Genomic DNA, 21,114 nt, shown 5'->3' with positions numbered 1-21,114 from the left:
TTGGCTTGGAGAATGGCACAAAGGGGATCATTGACAAAATCAAGAATAGGACTTAAGATTCCTGAATCCCATACCTGCATCTCACTCATAAGACAATCCTCCCACTTTTGATTAGCAAGTTTATCCTCTGTAGACAGATTACAGCCATCCACAAACATACACACACACACACAATTTTTAAAAAGCCAAAGAACAAAGCTAGACAATTTTGACACCTATCTCTGGCTCCTGAACACACACAGTAGGTATGTTAGATATCATGTAATTGAATTGTCATGTAACTGCATGTAATCTTAGTGGTTTTATGACTATTCGATAGCTCCGGGAAGCTCCCTGCCACCTTGCACTACTGCCTCTATATCAGAGGCAGTAGTGCAGGATAGCAAGCAGGAGCTGGTCCACCAGGGGAGACAGTTTAAAAAACAGCTTCCCACAAAGACCAGCTGCCTGCTGCCACGCGCTGCTGCTTCTGATACAGAGGCAGCAGTGCAGGATGTCTGCAAGCACTGTCCGCAGGGGTCCAAGCTGTTACCTACCAGCCCTGTGCTCTTGGGGAGCCAGGGAGTGATACTCACAGAAAACAATCCCACTTCCCAAGGCATCTGCTTGAACCAAAGACAAAGCAACGGAAAAAGCAGGGGAAGACACAACTGAACTCCTCCAGACAAGGGTGATAGGATTAAGGAAATACCCCCAGCCTCATCTGCACTGAAGATAAAACAGAGACATCTCCATTAGCATACAGAATAGAGAACAGCTTTTCCAAAGCAGGAACTGCACTGAACTATGGGATACCGGAAGCAGAAAAGTACTTCCTGATGGGAAATCTCTGCTCCAGATGCTAACGAACCTAGGCCTACTCACTCTCAAATTAGTCATTATCAGACCAGTTCTAGTAATGGATCCTATTGATATCCAAAATACTGAAACTGCCTACTTGCATTGTGATACCTTTCAAGGAACATCACCCTTGGCGAGGCATGATCAGTCTCTATTGTCTCACCTCTGTTTACCCATAAACAAATCCAGTGTTATCCTCAAACCATTGTCCTGTCCCTACATAAACGCCTACCCTTGCTCAGGAAAAACTGTTCTGATGTCTGGATGTAAATTCTGCATCAGTTCCATTGAGACTTCATCTCCTGCCTGATTGTGCTGAGGGCTCTGCTCTGCTTGTCTCCTGCCCCTCTGGACCGTGGCTACCATGGACTAAGGGGTGGGCGAGCCGGGCAACTGCCCGGGGCGCCAACCGATGGGGGGCGCCTGATGGCAGCTATAAGGGGCGCACAGTGTCCCTTATAGCTGCCATCAGGCGCCGCGTGCCCGGCTCCTGCAGCACCAGCCCCTCCCCATCCCCGCGGCGCCGGCCAGCAGCGCCTTTCCCCCCACGGACGCGGGGCCCTGCACGGCCAGGCACTGCCTGGTTCGGGCCGGGCAGCACATACGCCGTGTGCACCAGGGGTGGGCCTGCACATGCGCCGTGCACTCGGGGATGGCGCTGCGCGCCCAGGGCACCAAAATGGCTCGGGCCAGCCCTGCACCTGGGAACCTCGATAAATGCAAGCTCCACAGAGTGGTGAGATCTCTCTCTCCCACCTCTCTGTAGGCATAGCCTCCTGACCCTGCCTTGTAATCAGCTTCAATTTAGATTTAATATTGTAACTGTTTTGTGTGTTTGGTTCCATATATATATATATATATATATATATATATATATATATATATATATATATATATATATTCACTACCCAGAAATAAGTAACTTTCCATTGTTAAGCTGGTTTGTTCTCTCTCTCTCTCTTCCTCTCCCCCCTTCCCCATTCACTCATCCACCAAGTTTCTTGCATCTAAGCTAAAGATCTCTGTAGTGCCCAAAAATCCTGTGGGGTCTGCTCATCACATGGTTTACTAGCAGAATGATTGTGGCGTGCAAGTGGGGATAGGGAGGTGCTGAACCTGGGGGCATATGAGGATGGAAGCTTAAAGTGCTGTTAAATCCAGCCCACTGAGTCCAAAGGCACATGAGGGTACAGTGTGGCATTGCTTTTAAACCCAGTCTGCTGAGTCTAGGGACATATAAGGGGGTCAGCTTGTGAGTGCTTATTAACCAGTCCTCTCAGATGTGGTCTGTTAGTGGGTGTGAGTGTCCATGTGTTTCTAAGGTGGGAAGAATCCCATCCTGAGGAACATAGTTCTTGCAGGAGAGCTCCATTGGGGATGGGGTGGGAATTGGCAGCAGGGAGAATTCAGCTCCGTATGACAGCACAAGTAGCACAAGCAGCACACTGATTAAGTATTAACCTCCCCCCAACCCCATAAGAGTAACACTATAAATGAGCATACCCCAGAAGAAAGGGTTAATCTGGTAACAAAACTCCCCACGGAAGAGATTGGCCTGCGTCAGCAGCCCGTGTCCATGGGGAGCTCGGACTCTCCACAGATAGGGGCTGCTGCTGCAAACCAGCCTCTGTCCATGGTGGGTCCAGGTCTGTGGGATGGTGAAGCAGCCTCTGTCCACGGGGATCTTGGCCACGGGCCAGTCTCTGTCTGCAGCGAACCCAGGCCACCACAGACAGAGGCTGCTAGGCGGCAGCCTCCCCTGCCCTTCCTCCTCCGACTCCACACTGCTGTAGGGGCAGCAGCATGAGGAGAGAGAGGAGAGGGAGAAAGCACCAGGCTTAATCATGTAGTCGACTATACGTTGGCATCCCTAACACGCAGCAGAATCATCTTTATGTAATACCCACTTTGGATGCAAAGCTCAGCCTTAGAGCTCTGCAAATTTTGTATCCACATTCTTATCTGAAAAAATGAGCCCTGGATATCCGCATCCGCATCAGATACCATGAATATAAAGCATACAGCCATGGATTTCCATTCCTGGTTGCTTGGTTCTCTATGCTTACATTTGTGTTGAGATAGCAACTTTTAGTTGGCAATATACTATATTAATATTAATCATTTATGTAAGTCACTGGATCCCAGTTGTCAACCAGAAATGGGTTTAGACAGACACACTTCATAGTACTGAAGATGCCATCTCTCTTCTGTGGCAGCAACACCATTGTGTTCGCATCTGTAGCAGGTCAGTCCAATGGCTAGCTGGCCTAATGGTCAGGCAGTGACTTCACTATTCTTTTCAATCTGGCTGTCCTGGTGGAGCCCTGCCAGGTCCTACACAGTTGGCCTCAGTTTCTCCTGCTCCCGCTCCCGTCTGTCATGACAGAACACCAAGGGGAGGAGAAGAGACACACAGAACACCAAAGGAAGGAGAAGAGACACAGGAGATGGGACCCAGCCCCTCCCACTCCACCAAATACCAACCCAGGGCCCTAAACAGGCAGGTATTGCAGTGTCCAGATCTCTTGTTGGTCCACCCCAAGCCACTTCCTGCCAGCTATGGTTCCTCCATTTGGGGATATGGTCACAGTCTTAGTAGCATTTGCTTCATCTGCTAGGCTATGGGAAGAACATCCCATTCTTTAGTGTCTCTCACAGGTTCTCCTCTCCAAAGGTGGGGGAGGAGGAAAGCAGAGAGAATATGAATCACTGGTCCTGAAGTTGTTTTACCAAGTTTTTATTCCAGCTGCTCTACCTACAGTTGCAGAAGCCAGCTTCACCTCTGAGCACAGCCTGCAACTCCATCCCCCTGTCACTAGGCTACCAATGACCTTTGTAAACTGATCCTCCTCCTGGAGCATGCCTGGCATAGCTCTTGATAGGCAACTTCTCCCTATCTCAGTACTGTTCCATGCCTTCCTCTGGTTTAGTATGGGAGGGTACATGTGAACCCCAGCACATGATCATAGTTATCTGTTTTTAAATTTAAAAAAAATCAGATTGGGACTCTCATTCACCTTCTGCAAGTTTAAAGTGCATAGGGAAGTAATAATTGTTTCTTTATCATGCAAATAAATGGTACTATCATTATAAACTGTACGAAAAATTACCAAAGTATAAAACAGAAGCAAAGGACTGTATTGGAAGTGTAATCCACTACTCAGAGCAGGGGTGGGTAATAATTTTGATTGGGAGGGCACTCCAAGAATTTGGAAAGTGGTCAAGGGCCACACTCTTCCATATTAATGGAGGAGGTGTGGGGTCTGGGAGAGAGTTTGGGTGAAGGAGGCAGTTGTGACCTGGGTTAGCAGACTAGCGTGCAGAAGTCTGGATTGTAACCTTGGGCAAGAGGGGGTTATGACCTGGGGCAGCAGAATAGGGTGAAGTAGGGGGTGGAGGGGTTTGGGCTGTGACCTAGGGCAGGAGGGGGTTGTGACTTGGGGCAGAGGACTGGGGTGCAGGAGGTGGAGCAGAGGGTTTGGGTTGTGACCTGGGTCAGGGGATTCAGGTGCAGGATCTAGGAGGGTGTATGGATGCAGGGAAGGGGGCAGAGGGTTTGGCTTGTAACATGAATCAAGGGATTGGGGTGCAAGATCTGGGTAGGGATATGGGGGCAGAGTGTTTGGGTTATGTGGAGTAGGGGGAGCAAATGGTTGGGTTGTCAGAGGCAGGCTCTAGCTGGGACACTTACCTGCTTGACTTCCTGCCTGTCCCGTCCCCATACTAGCTGCAGGGGCCATGTGGTTTTTGAACAGCTATGAGCCTGAGGAGAAGGAGGGATGGTGCTTCACAAGCTGCCTGTTGACAACAGGCAGCTCCCATTGGCTAGAAACCAACCAATGTGATTGTGTTGGGGGCAGAAGCAGGGCATAAATAGTCTCCTCCCTTCCCTGGGATCACAGATGTTCAAACAAAGCCCCACAGCAGCTTCTCTCAGCAGTGTGCAGGGGGCAAGCAGGGAGTCTTCCTGAGGCTCCCTGCTGAGTCTGCGGGCCAGATCTGGTGGCTTGGCGGGCCAGATCTGGCTTGTGGAGGGTATTTTGCCCTGGCCTTGCTCCGAGTATATGTTCCCCCTCTATGCCCAATCCACACAGTATACGTTTCTTACAGGCCTTAGCTAATGAGTCTGGCTGTTTAGCTCAAGCTCCATGCTTTTTAGTGCTGTGGCTCCCAGTTCAACCTCACACAAGTGCTACTTTTGCTCAAGAATGACTACATCCTATCAAGATTAAAGGCCAAATTCTGACCTGCTTTGCATTACTGGAATTTACTGCCAAAAGAAATTGTGGCTAAAAACCTAATGGAGTTAAAAAAAAATCTCAGTCTGGTCTGGGATTCAAGAGATTCCCTCACAATAGTTGCAAGTCACCTAGCATTATTTCTACTAATCAATGACCCCACCCAACTGCATTCTAGACTATTAAGTCTTCCTCAGTTCTTATAGAGGGCCAGCAAGATTCAACATAAGAACATAAGAACATTCTATTAAATGTAAAGCTCTCAGTGAGGGAAAAAGTCTGCATAGACAAAAAGTGTTCTTGGTAGGTTTCCAAAGAAAACCATGTGTTTTCAACTCAGAGCTACAATGGGAGTATTTGGTCTTGTTTCAGTAATGTTACATTATGCTGAAAAGAACACTTGCTGACAGAAAACAACTCACTGAAATTCAAAGGCAAAGGAGAATAATGGCAGGCAATTCTAGAGATTTTTTTCCAAATTAATCCAAAACAGATTTTACTTGGATTAGAAACAAAACAAAAATTCTTATACATCCTCTTCTCGGTAGATCATGAACATATACACTGGAACCTCAGAGTTATAAACTCCACAGTGACAAACTGACTAGTCAACCACACGTTTCACTTGGAACCAGAAGGATGCAATCAGGAACCAGCAAAGACACACCAAAAAACAACAACAAAAAAAGAGCAAATATAGTACAGTACAGTACATAGGGGAAAGCAGCATTTTTTCTTCAACAGTCAAATTTCAAAACTGTATTATTAATATTCATTTGTAAACTTTTGAGAGAAAACCATAACATCTTATTCAGAGTTATGAATCATCTACATTTCCAAGATGTTTATAATTCTGATTATAAGTATTATAATTATATTCTATAATACTGTATGCCTTAGGCCACATTCTACCCTTAGATACACGCACACAACTGAAGGCAGTGGGAGCTCCTCACATCTATTTGGCAAGCACTGTGACAAGTTCAAAATTAAGACTCAGAAGACCTGGTTTCTATTCACAGCTCTACTGTACACAGATAAATGACCATAGGCAAATCTCCCTATGCTTTTTCTTACCTTTTCCCTCCCATTGGTGGTCTGTCTTGTCTAACTTGGAAACACTTTGAGGCAGTGGCTTTTTCTCACTATGTACATTGTATGCATGAGAAACAGCAGTGTAAAGGTACCCCATATGGCCTTCTGCTGACAAGAGTGCCAATTCCAACAGCCGAATTGCAATCCTGAAACTTGCCTATTCAGAACTTAGCTGTGACCTACAAATAGTTTCACAAAGGCCATCAGATTGTGACAGCTTTTGCCTATATTGAGCTGGGTCAGAGTTCATGACCTGGACCTGAAAGGCTCAGTCTCCAATCCCCAGAACTGCTGCTCCCTAACCTTTGTCCTCTTGATAGAATGATGAGAGAAATGAATCATGCCTCAGTAAGCTGACATAAAAGTGCAAAGAAGCAGATGAAGCTCAAAGAGCAAAGGGACACTAATGGCTGAGACTGATTACCCTAAAAACAGCGTTAGTACATAAGTGGATAGAGAGATGATGTCAAGGCAGAGCAAAAATGTAACCTAAGACTACAGCTTTGGTTATTCTGTGACTCTGAAGAGCAGGATTGCTTATGTACATGATGCTGTACCAGGACTACTTATTATAGGGTCACAGACTCTAATGATAATGTAACATATATTCCCATGTAAATAGAAAGGTCCTCATTTTATAGACTCAGGTGGACATTGTGAACTGCTAGGTGAAGCTTGGACAGTGTTATATTTTTGGAGCAATCGTCCTTTAATACGATGATGGGATGGAGGGGTGGGAAGGACATATAAGACACCATACATTTACAAGGTGCTTCATAGAAAATACTCCTTGCCTTGTTTACAAATCACAGATATACAAGACAAATTAAAGTCATGGGCAGGGCAAGGCAGGGAAGAATTTAGGAAAGGAAGAGTGTGGCAAGAATAATGGGGAGCAGAAAAAAGAAGAAGTATTTCTAATGCAAAAGGGCTTTAAAGATGTGTTGGAAGGAGGAAAGAGAGACAGAGCTTGGTGAAAGGACACACAAGATTCTTCCAAGCACAAGGAACAGCAGACTGGAATACATATAGCAAGCAGTGTGGAGAAGAGAAACCTGTCTAAAGACCTTCCCTTGTTCCCCTGTCGCCCAAGCAGTCACTGGTGCAGCCTCTCCCCTGATTGTGCATGGGGTAAAACTGGAGTTGACCCTCATTTGCTGGGACCAGAGAGCGCTTGTGCTCCCTGAGTAACATTGTACATTGATGGTGGTGCTGAAAGGCATGAGATGAACTGGAGCTGTGCAAAACTCAGTGGTTTCACTTCACCTGGGGTCCTGATCTCAGGTAAAACTTAATTGGCTGAGGACTACAGAAACAGGCTTCATTTGCTATAAACTATGACAGGTCCACATCCCCAGAGGTTCAGGCTTGAACTAACCTGAACATTTGACTGATATTGCTGGTTTGATTATTTCAGTTTGCAACTACATATCCCTCCCCAGTACCTAGACAAGGAAGAGGATCCTCATGTTCATCTAAAAGGGTTATTGGTCTCCCAATCCTGGACTTAGTTCTGAGCTCAGAGACTTTGGGTTTTATTATTAGTGCTTAGTGCTAACAGGATTAAATTTACCCATGTAGCTGTTCCCACAACACCCTGTACAGGCCCTCTGCTCTGGAATTAATTTCATCATAATTATCACCTACAGGAACAACGGTCTTAAGCAAGAATTGGCTCCTATTAAGAATTGATGAAAAACTTGAAATGGCATTCCCTAGTACTGCCAGAACTAAGAGTCTCAGGGTTTCCATTTACAATCCCAGAGTCATAGGGTTAGAACAGATGTACAAACCAGCTGCCAACTGAAACTTGGCATACAGTCTGAGCCCTGAAGTGAGAAATTATTTCCTTTTACAATGTTTCTAACAACATAATTTTTAAACAATTCAGATTTGTATTAAAATACAGTTGACAATTATTGTGTTCATTTTTAGGAAGGAGCTATGGTTTGTTGGTGCTTAAGTATCTTTTAAATTGTATTTTTGAATGTTTATGCTGAAACTGTGAAGGATTGAGGAAAGGATTAGGAAATATGGGACCATGCTGAGCATGCTTGCACGGAAAGTGGCCACTTAGCTGAAGCTAGAACTTCTTTAGTAAAATTCATCACTGCATAGAGAAGTCTGCTCAATGCACCAAGAACCACTCAATCCTTATGTTAAGGAGTGAAGTTGTACATTGGGTCTTAAGTGGATCCTCTACACAGGAGTGAATTTCACACTTGAGTGCAGAGTGGTACATGACCAAATGGCATGAGGATGTGGCTAAAGCCCCATTGGGATTTGGGGGCTGCCTGGTTTGCAACACCTTGGTATCTCAGGTTGTGAACCAAAAACTGAGACACTCAAAAACCAGTGGACGTTACTGAAAACACAAGCCCTTGCTTCCCACAGGTGCAGGGATACTATTGCTTATAGACCTTGCCAGCATGAGAATTGCATTAATTCATGGCTGTAAAGCACTTTGCAATGCTTGGGTTGAAAAAAAGATAGTGTAAGCACTGAGTAGAACCACTCAGCTATTATTAAAAACTGACAGATCCATTGGACTGGATGTTGGGCCTTTCACATGATTAAATTTAGCTTTTCCATTTTAAGCCTGCTGTCCCTGCATGGGTTAAAGATACTTTAATACCTACGACTGAACAGGATCACTCAGCCAAATTAAAACAGTCTAATCCACCTCTCATTCATCAGGTGCATATTACACATAGGACCTGGAGCACAGTCCCACTGAAGACAAGAGGAGTTTTGCCATTTATTTTGATGAGAACAGAATTGGGCCACCAGTCTGGATCGCTGCATTGTGCGTTTAGCCGCTGGGAAACCAGCCAGAAAGCTGTGCCCTTGGTGTACTGCAGTTCGCAATTCAAACTGTGCATGTTCCTCTTCTCACTGACCTCTCAGAGAGTAAATGTCTGATTACCACACATGTCCATTTTAGGAAAGAGGGGGCTAGGAGCGATTATACTGCAGGATGTGCAAGCCTTGGCACACAGGGGGAGTGCACACACTGCACCAGACCCTGAGGTGGATGTAGCCAGCATGCCTGTCTCCACAATTCAGAGAGCATGGAGGAGTGCCCAGGGTTTACTCCACTCACCATCCTGGTCCCTCCTTGTGACTCATCTGGGGATTAGCTCACCATAGGTTGGACACCTCCTCTTGTGGCTTCTCAGTTCCCTTGCCCCAGTCTCACTCAGCAGCCTCCTTCATGCCCCAGAAGCTACAGCACTTCTTCCTCATGGCTTGGCCCTCCAACCATGTCATAATTTCTCCCCTTTCGGGATATCAAAAGTGTCTCTAACCAAACGCTTTCTGGCAGCATTCCAAGTCCATTACCCAGTCTATGCCACTCCCTAGGCAGCTTCTAGGGGAACCCAGGCCTGTCCTCCATACTCAGATGCAGCCTAGGGACCCTATGACCAGCAACTGAGATCCATGCAGGCCTGTCCTCCATACTCAGATGCAGCCTAGGGACCCTATGACCAGAAATTGAGATCCATGCAATCTCACCCCTGCTGCTGTTTTCCTTAAGCTTCTTCCTATTTCTTTCTCTCAACTCTGAGAGCAATTCCCACTCCCTGTAGTCCCTCTACTCTCCTCACTGGCTTTATACAAGGCCCTCCCCTTCCTGCCCATTTGGGCTTTGTATTCAGTTGTAGAGAGCCAGCTTACAGTTCACCTGTGTGTAGGCCTGTCCTATCACATAACCACTTCCGAGTCATTTTAACCTCTTCAGGAATGGCAGGAGGGGGATACCACCCTCATGACGGGAGAGAGGGATACAGCCTACCACCCCATTCTCTTTGGGGTGGATTGTGCCCCAGAGGGTGACAATAAGGGTGTAGTACTGAATGCAGGAACTGAGAGGGTTCTAAAAGGTGCAGTGGAAAGAGAGGAAACTCCATGCATCCACACAAGGACAGACAGCTCTGATTCCAAACTCTTCCTAACTTTCATATACTACAGGAGGGCTGAGGAATTTGTATTCTATTTGCAGGATTCTTACTCACTACTGCTACTGCTGCTGCTGCTCTTTACAGGGTGAGAATATTAGTAGGCAAAAGGAAACTTTAGGCTAAAGATCAGGAGTAAATGAATGAAAACTGTAAGAGTGCAGGATACAGTATCACCATGGAAATAGTGGGAAACCCGTTGCTTGAGTCATTTCTGGCTCCTTTGGACAAATCAATGGAAAATATTATGTAGGAAACAACCCTGCAGTGGACAAGGGGAAGAAGTAATGATCTCATAGGTCTTTTCCATCTCTAATTTCCAGATTTGCTTTGCCTCTGACACAGCCCCCCAAAATAGCTGCAGTAGTTAGGATCAAAGTAACAGTAACTTGTGTGTTTGGTCTGAAGATCGGCCAAGGGTAGATACACTGTACTGTGGTTGCATGAGTAATTACTAGAAACTGTTCCAAATACACACTGCTCACTGAGAGCAAAAACGCCAAACCCAAAGATTTACCCAAGACAGGCTTCAATTAGACAGTGGTTGTGCAAGTATTGGCATAGTTACTGCACAGTAAGCAGTAACTCCACATAATGGATATAATGGAGACATAGTCAGTGACTCATCCTAACACTACTATATTATTCCTTATTAGCTAACACTACCAAAACCATAGGCAAATTCCTTAAACTCTCACTGCCTCCGTCCTCCACCTTTCAAATGGGCCGTGCCTCAGTTTCCCATCTGTGAAGCAAGGATATTTACTTTCCCCACTGGGAAAGCTGTAATTAATTAATGACTCTAAAGCATGTCAGCCCAGCTATTCAGAGGTATTTAGGAGACTGACTCCCATAGATTGCAGTGGAAGTTAGTAGCCTAATACCCTTGAGGATCTGGGGCTTTAAAATCACAACAGCACATGGTATTATTATAGTCATGGGAGAGACAAGCCCGGATGGATTTTGCACTGCAGCTCATTAACTAATCTCCTCAGTATGTATAAATAACTCCCACTGGTATAAAAGGAGTTGAAAAAAACAAACAAACCCCTTAGGGGTCAGTAACTGCTGCCTCCCAGCAACCTTCAGGCCAAAGCAAATGACAGATATTGAGACAAACGCCACGATTCCTATGTCACCACTGCTCAAGCAGAGAAAGGTTGAGGGAGATATTCCTTAACTGTTGTTTCACTGCTATTGCTAAAACAATGAGGACTCCTGTGGCACCTTAAAGACTAACAAATTTATTTGGGTGTAAGCTTTCTGGGGCAAAGACCCACTTCATCTGGTATTACTAAGCAGATATGCATGAGATACATACTATTTGTTGAAATCATGAATCCATGTAAAGTAATATAAAATGTACTTTACAATCTGGTCTCAGGTGCAAGATTTTACTACCAAGATACCCTGTAGTCCATGGTTTGAGGAGGGGGTCAGTATCCCAACTCTTGCAATATTGGGCATTTTTCTCAAAGTCAAAGCTCGTAAAGTCATATAATTAACAGGGTTTCATTTTAAAATATAAAATAAATTCCTAACCATCAAGGCTACAGTGAAAAACTTGAAAATATGAGCTTCAAGGCTCAAAAACCACCTAAGTACATACACCCACAGGATCCAGATGGGTTTGTACTCAGAAAGGTAGCTCAAGCCACTGCCAGTGTTATCCCCAACTGTTAGAAAAAAAAACTGGCCGCCCTCCCCCAGTAAAAAGTTTGGCCAGACCGCTCTTGCTATAGTGGGCTGCAGTACTCCTCGGGAGAAACCGGCCGCACCCTTCCTGCATACCATTGCCTTTAGAAAAAGGGAAGGTGTGAAAAGGGGAAAATAGCCTCAGACTCTCCCACCCGTCACCTTGGTGTGAGAACTGCGGAGCTTACCTTGTTGCATGAAACCTGCACAGTTTCGGCCCAACCCCTGGGACACAGACTCCCACTTGGTGACCGTTGGGCCATATATGGTAATATGCAAGCACGGGAAAGCGATGTGGAGATTTGGGGATAAATACCCATCGCACAGTTCGCTTGAGGAGGTCTTCGCAACACATATACCACCGTGCGTGTGCCTTCCCGTATACTTCAAAGCGCTGCCGGCCTGATCAACCGACCAGCCACCTCCCCCAACTCTCGGGCGTAACCAAGGCCTTCGCAACCGAACCGATAACTTTGAAATGTTCCATGTGCTGTGTAAGTTGGTATGTATGATTTGATTTTTTCTTGTTGTATAAGCTTAGTGTTGTAGTTGTTTTGGGTAATACATAGAGTTTGTAGTTATTACTGTTATTTAATTAGTATAGCCGGATACTTTTAGAATAAAGACTATTCCCCTTGCCATTCCCATCCTTATATCTCTGACACGTTGAACTAGAAATCATAGAATAAATATAATAAATACTGTAAATTCATTATTAACATGATCTATTAAAAATCTTAGAATAAATACTATAAATTCATCACTGTTATAAATACATATTTTTTATTTGATAAAACGGTCCACCTGGTTCTGTCCTTCCCCCCTTGGGTATGCATCATCGGACCTGTGATTCTCGCGACACCAACTAGACTGCTATTTTTAGTGTGCTGGCTAGAGCAGAAGTAATACATATCTGTCTACCCAAGCTTGGAAGTGCACTTCCAGCAACAGTGTAGAAGTGCCTTAAGTCCATGTTAGAGGGAAGTGCCTCTCTCCACCCAAGATTCACAATTATGAACCCTTTCCTCATGTTAGGTGCTTCTGGCTTGCAAATCTAGCTCCTAGCTAGCATGTGCACCAAATGAATGTTCAATGGCTGGCTTAAGGGGCTTTCCCAACCCCAGCATGTTAGCACAGTGACATACAAGAATCCATAACAAGAAGAAGAATCCCTCCTTCTCTCAATCTGGGCCTAAATCCTGAAATCCTTAGCAGCATGCAAAGTCCAAAGCAGCCCTAAGAAAACCGCACGGCTCTCTTGCTCAGGACCAAATTTGTTACACAGGCAGGCTCAAATTATAATGTCTCGATGACATTATAGTTGACTAATTAGATCCTGACTACCTAAATTCTCCCTGCATTTTTATTAGAAAATGTTATTTTCCCCTTCCTGCTTTAAGCTTCTGTGTGCACTGTTAAAAAACTACATCATTCCACCCCAGAGATGGCAGAATTTCAGTGGTGCGTGAAGTCATTTCTGTACAATTAATATGTAATTTAAGATGAGTCCTAGCCACAAAATTCAGTCCCAGAATGACCCTTAGTTCCAAAGCTGTTAGAATCAAGTTTCCAAGCCCATATCTCTATAGTATATTTTCCCCTCCTATTTTTTCTTTTAAAAACACCAAAAGATTTCATAAATGATTGAATTAGTCCCCAGTCTGCTCTTTCCCCTCCTCATGAGATAGGTACCAATTTTATTTTACAGAGTGTAGATCTGGGTCTCAGTTTCCCAAAGGTATTCAGGCTATTCAAGGATATTCAATGGAAGAGAAGTGTCTAAATAATTTTCTGGTGCTGGGCCCAGGCCCACCAACAGCAGGGGCCAAATTGGGCAACTGCCCTGGACCCAGTAATTCAAAAAGACCCAAGGCTCCTGGCTGGTACTGCTTCAGCTGCAGCAGCCAAAGCCCCAGGCCCTTTAAATTGCTGCCAAAGCACCATGCAGCACGCTCCAAACACCTCTGAGTGTTGGCTGGCGGGTTGTGCAGCACAGCTCAGTATGGTGGGCTGACTGCCCTAGCCCTGACCCATCTGCATGAAGCCCTGCCCCTTCTGGGAGCACAGAGCTGTCCACCCTCCACCTTTCCCAGGGGCCCAGCAATTCTGTCAGTCCCCTGGCTGGGCCAATTTTCTAAAAAACTCCTAAATTATTTAGGTGCACAAATCCCATTGATTTTCAGGAGTACTTCTGCTCTTAGATCACTTGGGTGCATTGGATCTGTCCAAAGTCACCACATGAGTTTGAGGTAGAGTCAGCTATTGAATCTAATCACCCAACTTCCACTGCTGGGCTTTAGCCATAGAACCAAATGTCCCCTCCCTGTAGTGGTTAAAATGGATACAAACTTTGGTATAAAAGGTTCTATACAAAAAAGGGTATCAAGCAACCTCCCGGATAGGGAGGAGGCAGGGGACTGGGGAAGGGTTGCCAAGTGTCCAGTATTGACCTGGACAGTCCGGTATTTTCGCCTCCTATCTGGTAAAAAAAAAAAATTCAGAAAATACCAGACAGCTGAATTTTTTTTCCCCAGCCAGGAGGATACCTGGCAACCCTAGCGCCCGGGCCCAGCCCCCGCCCCCAGACTCCCTCCTTACCTGGTTCTGCAGGGAAGCCAAGTTCTGGCTTGAACAAGAACACAAAACGGCCGCTGGCAAACAGCCTAAAGACCAAGGGGAAACAATGCTTTCCTTGGGTCTTAGTGCTCAACCTCTCCCCTGTTCCTATCCCTATTCTAACTCTGCACTCACTCTGAAGGGGCCATGCTGTTTTATTATTTAATTTTTTTCTGCTTAATAAATCGGAGGGGTTTTTTTCCTCAACAACTTTCATCGTTCTCCCCCCCCCCCCCCCCCCCAACAAAATTTTTCTCCAGTGGGTTTTTTTTGGGGGGGTGGGGGGGCGTGTTCGGTATTTTTGGTTCAACCATCTGGCAACCCTACTGGGGGAGAATACAGGGGGGACTAATGGAGATTTTATGGGGCATGCAAGGGAGGGAGGCAGAGTCACATCTTTTAAAATTAGTAGGAGCACACAGGAACAGAAAAAGCCCAACGGCTGCATGTCAAAGATTCTCACTATCCACCTTGAAAAGAGACACCCTTCACACAGGCCTCCCTCCCCCCCATCAACCAGAGATGAAAAGGTGTCCTGGATTTGATGCTTGCTGCACACTAAAAAACCCTATTTGTGGAGCACTGTCCTGAAATAGCACAGCTGGAAATGCATTCTTAAGAGTAGGGCCTTTGTGCTGAGCCAGAAATAACACAAGGAGCACTTCCCACAGAGTTCATTTACCTGTGATTTACCTGTTCATTTACCTGTTCATTTACCATTGACCCATATATGCTGCATATCGGCAAGCCAGATTTCAGCAGTCTCACTGAAAAGCCCATGAGAGAGAGAAGTCCAGGAGCTGGCCACACTGAGGTCAATGGCAGGCAGATGCTACTTGGCTGTATGGCTCAGAAATGACTGCACAAATAATGGGACCTGGCCTTAACCCTGGATTTGGCTGGTCAACAACATTATGGACCCAATCCACCACCCTTCATGCAGCCCAGTCTCCCAGTTAGGGGAGCTGACAGAATTGCAGGGCCCTGGGCAAAGTGAGGGGTGGCTCCATGCTCCCGGAAGGTGCAGGGCCTCAGACACAATGGGCAGGGCCGGGGCAGCCAGCTCTCAGAACCACCCAGTCTATGTCACCCTTCCTCCCCCAGCCAGCTCTTAGTGCCGTCCAGAGCGTACCACCCACAGCATGCAACTCAGGGCTCCAGCAGTGATTTAAAGGACCCAGGACTCGAGCCACTGTCACAGCAGTGGTGGCAGCAGCTGAAAGCCCCCAGTCATTCTGAACTGCCAGGTCCCAGTGAAGTTGCCCCTTGTGCCTCTCCCAGTGTTGGTAGGCCTGCTCCCAGTCAAATTAAAGGGAATTTTTCCCCATGTAAAGAATAGCGGAGACCTGTTTCTAGAACAGCATTACTTCCCAAACACTAGCCAAAACACTCTGTATGTTTCCCCTCACTTCCATTTATACAGCAACCATCACATCCAGAGCCACAAACCACCCCAAATTGCCTAGAACTGACATATTATTCTAGATTTTCTTGGTCACATAGTTGTTACACTTAGCCTTAACCCTCATTTTCATATGCTCTTTATTTCAGTCACAACTTCCTTTTAATGACTTTGAGGGAACAAACCTCATATGACAGGTGTTGTTTACATCATTGGAAGCACTAATGGAAAGCACTCAGATGCGGCAGTGATGAAGGCTGTCTAAGGACCGGAAGAGAATGTTACAGAACAGATGCATCTACACTAGGCTCAACTAACTGGAGTAGAGATTCCTTGGAACAGAACCAGGCTGTACTATACATTTCTAAAGTAGCTATACTCGGTACTGTACAAATAACAAAAACAAAAAATAAACCAGTGATGAAGTCATTCTCCATTTATGTGAGCAGGAAGTTAAGGATTTAAACAGTACCCTCCCAAATTCAATTAATCAAAACAGCCAGAAGTCCCTTTTTTAAGCACCAGGCCTCATGATCAAATAAACATCAGTTGAGCAGCTGGAGCACAAGCTACTCTGGTGTCTGAGATCAGATCAGAGAACTATAACAGAGGTTATCTGGTTGTGAAGCATAACACCAATTGCAACTTCCATGAGACAGGTGCATCCTGGAGGTGAATGCCTGGCTGCAAAGATGGTGTCACCAGGATACTATTCCAGGAAGAACAAAATACAGGACTATGTAGCACTTTAAAGACTAACAAGATGGTTTATTAGATGATGAGCTTTCGTGGGCCAGACCCACTTCCTCAGATCAAATAGTGGAAAAAAACAGTCACTACCATATATACCAAAGGATACAATTAAAAAAAAAAAGAACACATATGAAAAAGACAAATCACATTTCAGAACAGAAGAGGAATGCGGGGGATACCCTAAGGTACCTTTCCCCACCTCTAATATCATTAACTCACAGACATTTACCTTCCTTTCCCCCTCCCCCCGCATCCCCTTTCTGTTCTGAAATGTGATTTGTCCTTTTCATATGTGTTTTTTTTTTTTAATTGTATCCTTTGGTATATATGGTTGTGAATATTTTCTTCCACTATTTGATCTGAGGAAGTGGGTCTGGCCCACGAAAGCTCGTCATCTAATAAACCATCTTGTTAGTCTTTAAAGTGCTACATAGTCCTGTATTTTGTTTCAGTTACACCAGACTAACACGGCTACATTTCTATCACTATTTCAGGAAGGACACCTAGGCAGGGATGGCATTCACCTTTCGAGCAGGGGGAAGACCCTATTTAGACACAGACTAGCTAACCTAGTGAGGAGGGCTTTAAACGAGGTTCGAAGGGGACAGGTGAGCAAAGCCCACAGGTAAGTGGAGAACATGGAGACCTGGGAGATGAGTCGGAAATGGGAGGGAGCGTGGGCTATAATGACAGAGAGAAAGGAGGGTCAGGGCAAAATTAGGAGGCAAGGTCAAATCAGTATCTTAAATGCCTATATACAAATGCGAGAAGTATGGGTAATAAACAGGAAAAACTGGAAGTGCTAATAAATCAATACAACTATGACATAGTTGGCATCACAGAAACTTGGAGGGATAACACACATGATTGGAATGTTGGTATGGAAGGATACAGCTTGCTCAGGAAGGATAGACAGGGAAAAAAGGGAGGAGGAGTTGCCTTAAATATTAAAAAAGTACACACTTGGATGGAGAAGGAGATGGACATAGGAGACGGAAATGTTGAGAGTCTCTGGTTTAGTCTAAAAGGGGTAAAAGACAAGGGTGATGTCATGCTAGGAGTCTACTACAGGCCAACTACCCAAGTAGAAGAGGTGAACAACTAACAAAATCATCAAAAGCCCAAGCTTTGGTGTTGATGGGGGACTTCAACTATGCAGATATATGTTGGGAAAATAACACAGCGGGGCACAGACTATCCAATAAGTTCTTGGACAGCATAGAAGACAACTTTTTATTTCAGAAGGTTGAAAAAGCTACCGGGGGGAAGCTGTTCTAGATTTGATCCTAACAAATAGGGAGGAACTGGTTGAGAATTTGAAAGTGGAAGGCGGTGAAAGTGATCATGAAATAATAGAGTTCACAATTCTAAGGAAGGGTAGAAGGGAGAACAGCAAAATAAAGACAATGGATTTCAGGTTGGTGGATTCTGGTAAGCTCAGACAGCTGATAGGTAAGGTCCCATGGGAATCAAGACTGAGGGGAAAAACAACTGAGGAGAGTTGACAGTTTTTCAAAGGGACATTATTAAGGGCACAAAAGCAAGCTATTCCACTGTGTAGGAAAGATAGAAAATATGGCAAAAGACCACCCTGGATCAACCAGGAGATCTTGCATGATCTAAAAATAAAAAAGGAGTCTCATAAAAAAATGGAAAGTAGGACAAATTACAAAGGATGAATATAGGCAAACAGGAATGCAGGGGAAAGATTAGAAAGACAAAGGCACAAAACGAGCTCAAACTACTACAGGCATAAAGGGAAACAAGAAGACATTCTATAAATATATTAGAAGCAAGAGGAAGACCATGGACAGGGTAGGCCCATTGCTCAGTGAGGAGAGAGAAACAGTAACAGGAAACTTGGAAATGGCAGAAATGCTTAATGACGTCTTTGTTTCAGTCTTCACCAAGAAGTCTGATGAAGGAATGCCTAATATAGTGAATGATAGTGGGAAGGGGGTAGGTTTAGAAGATAAAATAAAAAAAGAACAAGTTAAAAATCACTTAGAAAAGTTAGATATCTGCAAGTCACCAAGGCCTGATGAAATGCATCCTAGAATACTCAAGGAGCTGATAGCTAAAGGCTCAGATACCTCCTCTATCATCTTTGGAAAATCATGGAAGATAGGAGAGATTCCAGAAGATTGGAAAAGGGCAAATATAGTGCCCATCTATAAAAAGGGAAACAAGAACAACCCAGGAAACTACAGACCAGTTAGTTTAACTTCTGTACCAGGGAAGATAATGGAGCAAGTAATTAAGGAAATCATCTGCAAACACTTGGAAGGTAGTAAGCTGATAGGTAACAGCCAGCATGGATTTGTAAAGAACAAATCATGTCAAAACAATCTGATAGCTTTCTTTGATAGGATAGCGAGTCTTGTGGATAAGGGAGAAGCTGTGGATGTGGTAAACCTAGACTTTAGGAAGGCGTTTGATTCTGTCTCGCATGATATTCTTATCAATAAACTAGGCAAATACAACGTAGATGGAGCTACTTTAAGGTGGGTGCATAATTGGCTGGAAAACCATACTCAAGAGAGTAGTTATTAATGGTTTTCAATCCTGCTGGAAAGGTATAACAAGTGGGGTTGCGCAAGGGTCTGTTTTGGGACCGGCTTTGTTCAATATCTTCATCAATGATTTCGATATTGGTATTGAAAAGTACGCTTATTAAGTTTGCAGATGATACCAAGCTGGGAGGGGTTGTGACTGTTTGGAGGATAGGGTCATAATTCAAAATGATCTGGACAAACTGGAGAAATGGTCTCAGGTAAAAATGATGAAGTTTAATAAGGACAAATGCAAAGTGCTCTACTTAGGAAGGAACAGTCAGTTTCACACATACAGAATGGGAAGCGACTGTCTAGGAAGGAGTACGGCAGAAAGGGATCTAGGGGTTATAGTGGACCACAAGCTAAATAGGAGTCAACAGTGTGATGCTGTTGCAAAAAAAGCAAACATGATTCTGGGATGCATTAACAGGTGTGTTCTGAGCAAGACAGGAGAAGTCATTCTTCCACTCTACTCTGCACTGGTTAGGCCTCAGTTGGAGTATTGTGTTCAGTTTTGGGCACCGCATTTCAAGAAAGATGTGGAGAAATTGGAGAGGGTCCAGAGAAGAGCAACAAGAATGATTAAAGGTCTAGAGAACATGACCTATGAAGGAAGGCTGAAAGATTTGGGTTTGTTTAGTTTGGAAAAGAGAAGACTGAGGGGGGACATGATAGCAGCTTTCAGGTATCTAAAAGGGTGTCATAAGGAGGAAGGAGAAAACTTGTTCATCTTGGCCTCTGATGATAGAACAAGAAGCAATGGGCTTAAACTGCAGAAAGGGAGGTTTAGGATGGACATTAGGAAAAAGTTCCTAATTATCAGGGTGGTCAAACACTGGAATAAATTGCCCAGGGAGGTTGTGGAATCTCCATCTCTGGAGATATTTAAGAGTAGGTTAGATAAATGTTTATCAGGGATGGTCTAGTCAGTACTTGGTCCTGCCATGAGGACAGAGGACTGGACTCGATGACCTCTCAAGGTCCCTTTAAGTCCTAGTATTCTATGATGAGGTCTACAAAGTGCCTGAGTTTTTTCTGGCAGGACAGGTATGTTTAATTGACAAGGAACGTAGAAGAGTGAATCCAGAGTATCTAAGAGCCAATGAGCTACCTTATCTCTCACTTCTTTCCAAGAAGCTCTGTAGAATATGGTTTATTTAGTTTTCACTCTAAAAAGAACTCCACAACCAAAGAAACCCATCTGAAACTCTGGGTTCAGACATTTAGACAGACATTTAAAAGACACGATAATGTAGGAATCTTGTGTTCTTCATGAGCCTGCAGAAGAGCTAGCTCTGTGTACGTTCGAAAGCTTGTCTCCTTTACCACAGAAGTAGGTCCAATAAAAGATATTATCTCACCCATCTTGTCCTTCCTCCTACACAATTTTTTATCACTAGACATACAAGCAATACAGCTACCACGCAAGACTACATTAATAGTCTTGGGATCAAATTCTCTCCCAATGCTCCACTCCTCCAAAGAGTAATTCCCATTGATATAAAGAATGAACCATTTTTAGCTTTATTCAAGAAGTGGCTACATGAAGCAAATATGAGGCAGGAACAAAACATGAGAACGAAGTAGACAAAGTATATTATTTTATGGAGTATATTTGTAACCTAAAGAGAAATAGGCATAGAGATCCCATTAAAAATGAGAGATGGCAGGGGGAATCAGATAAAGGATTCTGGAGCTCAGGGGGAAATAGAAACCTAATCTAACTATACTAGTAGCAAGTGAGCTATAGACCTCAGCAGACAAATCATTAACTTCCCAGTGACTATCTCTGCTCATTAGTATAAGCTCCATTAGGGTAAACAGAGCTGTAGGGAAGCCACAGAGATTAGCTAAAAATAGTAAAAGAGCCACAGAGGAACGGTCTTGTTCTAAACTCTTCACACAGTTTAAGATAAAACTCTAACTGAGATGACCAGGTAACATGCATGTGAAGTAATTCA

At 44.5% G+C, this 21,114-nt stretch overlaps 1 protein-coding gene across 2 annotated transcripts in view; it reads right to left on the bottom strand.

The window, feature by feature from the left end:
- The window catches only part of CAMK1D (calcium/calmodulin dependent protein kinase ID), a 408,029-nt gene that overhangs the window by 348,607 nt on the left and 38,308 nt on the right, over nt 1-21,114 (bottom strand). The gene's annotated exons all lie outside the window — the stretch shown is intronic.

This window comes from Pelodiscus sinensis, chromosome 1, assembly GCF_049634645.1.
Source record: "Pelodiscus sinensis isolate JC-2024 chromosome 1, ASM4963464v1, whole genome shotgun sequence".
NCBI lineage: Eukaryota > Metazoa > Chordata > Testudines > Trionychidae > Pelodiscus > Pelodiscus sinensis.
The sequence above is the reverse complement of the archived record's forward strand: the minus strand, read 5'-3'. Positions and strand labels throughout refer to the sequence as shown.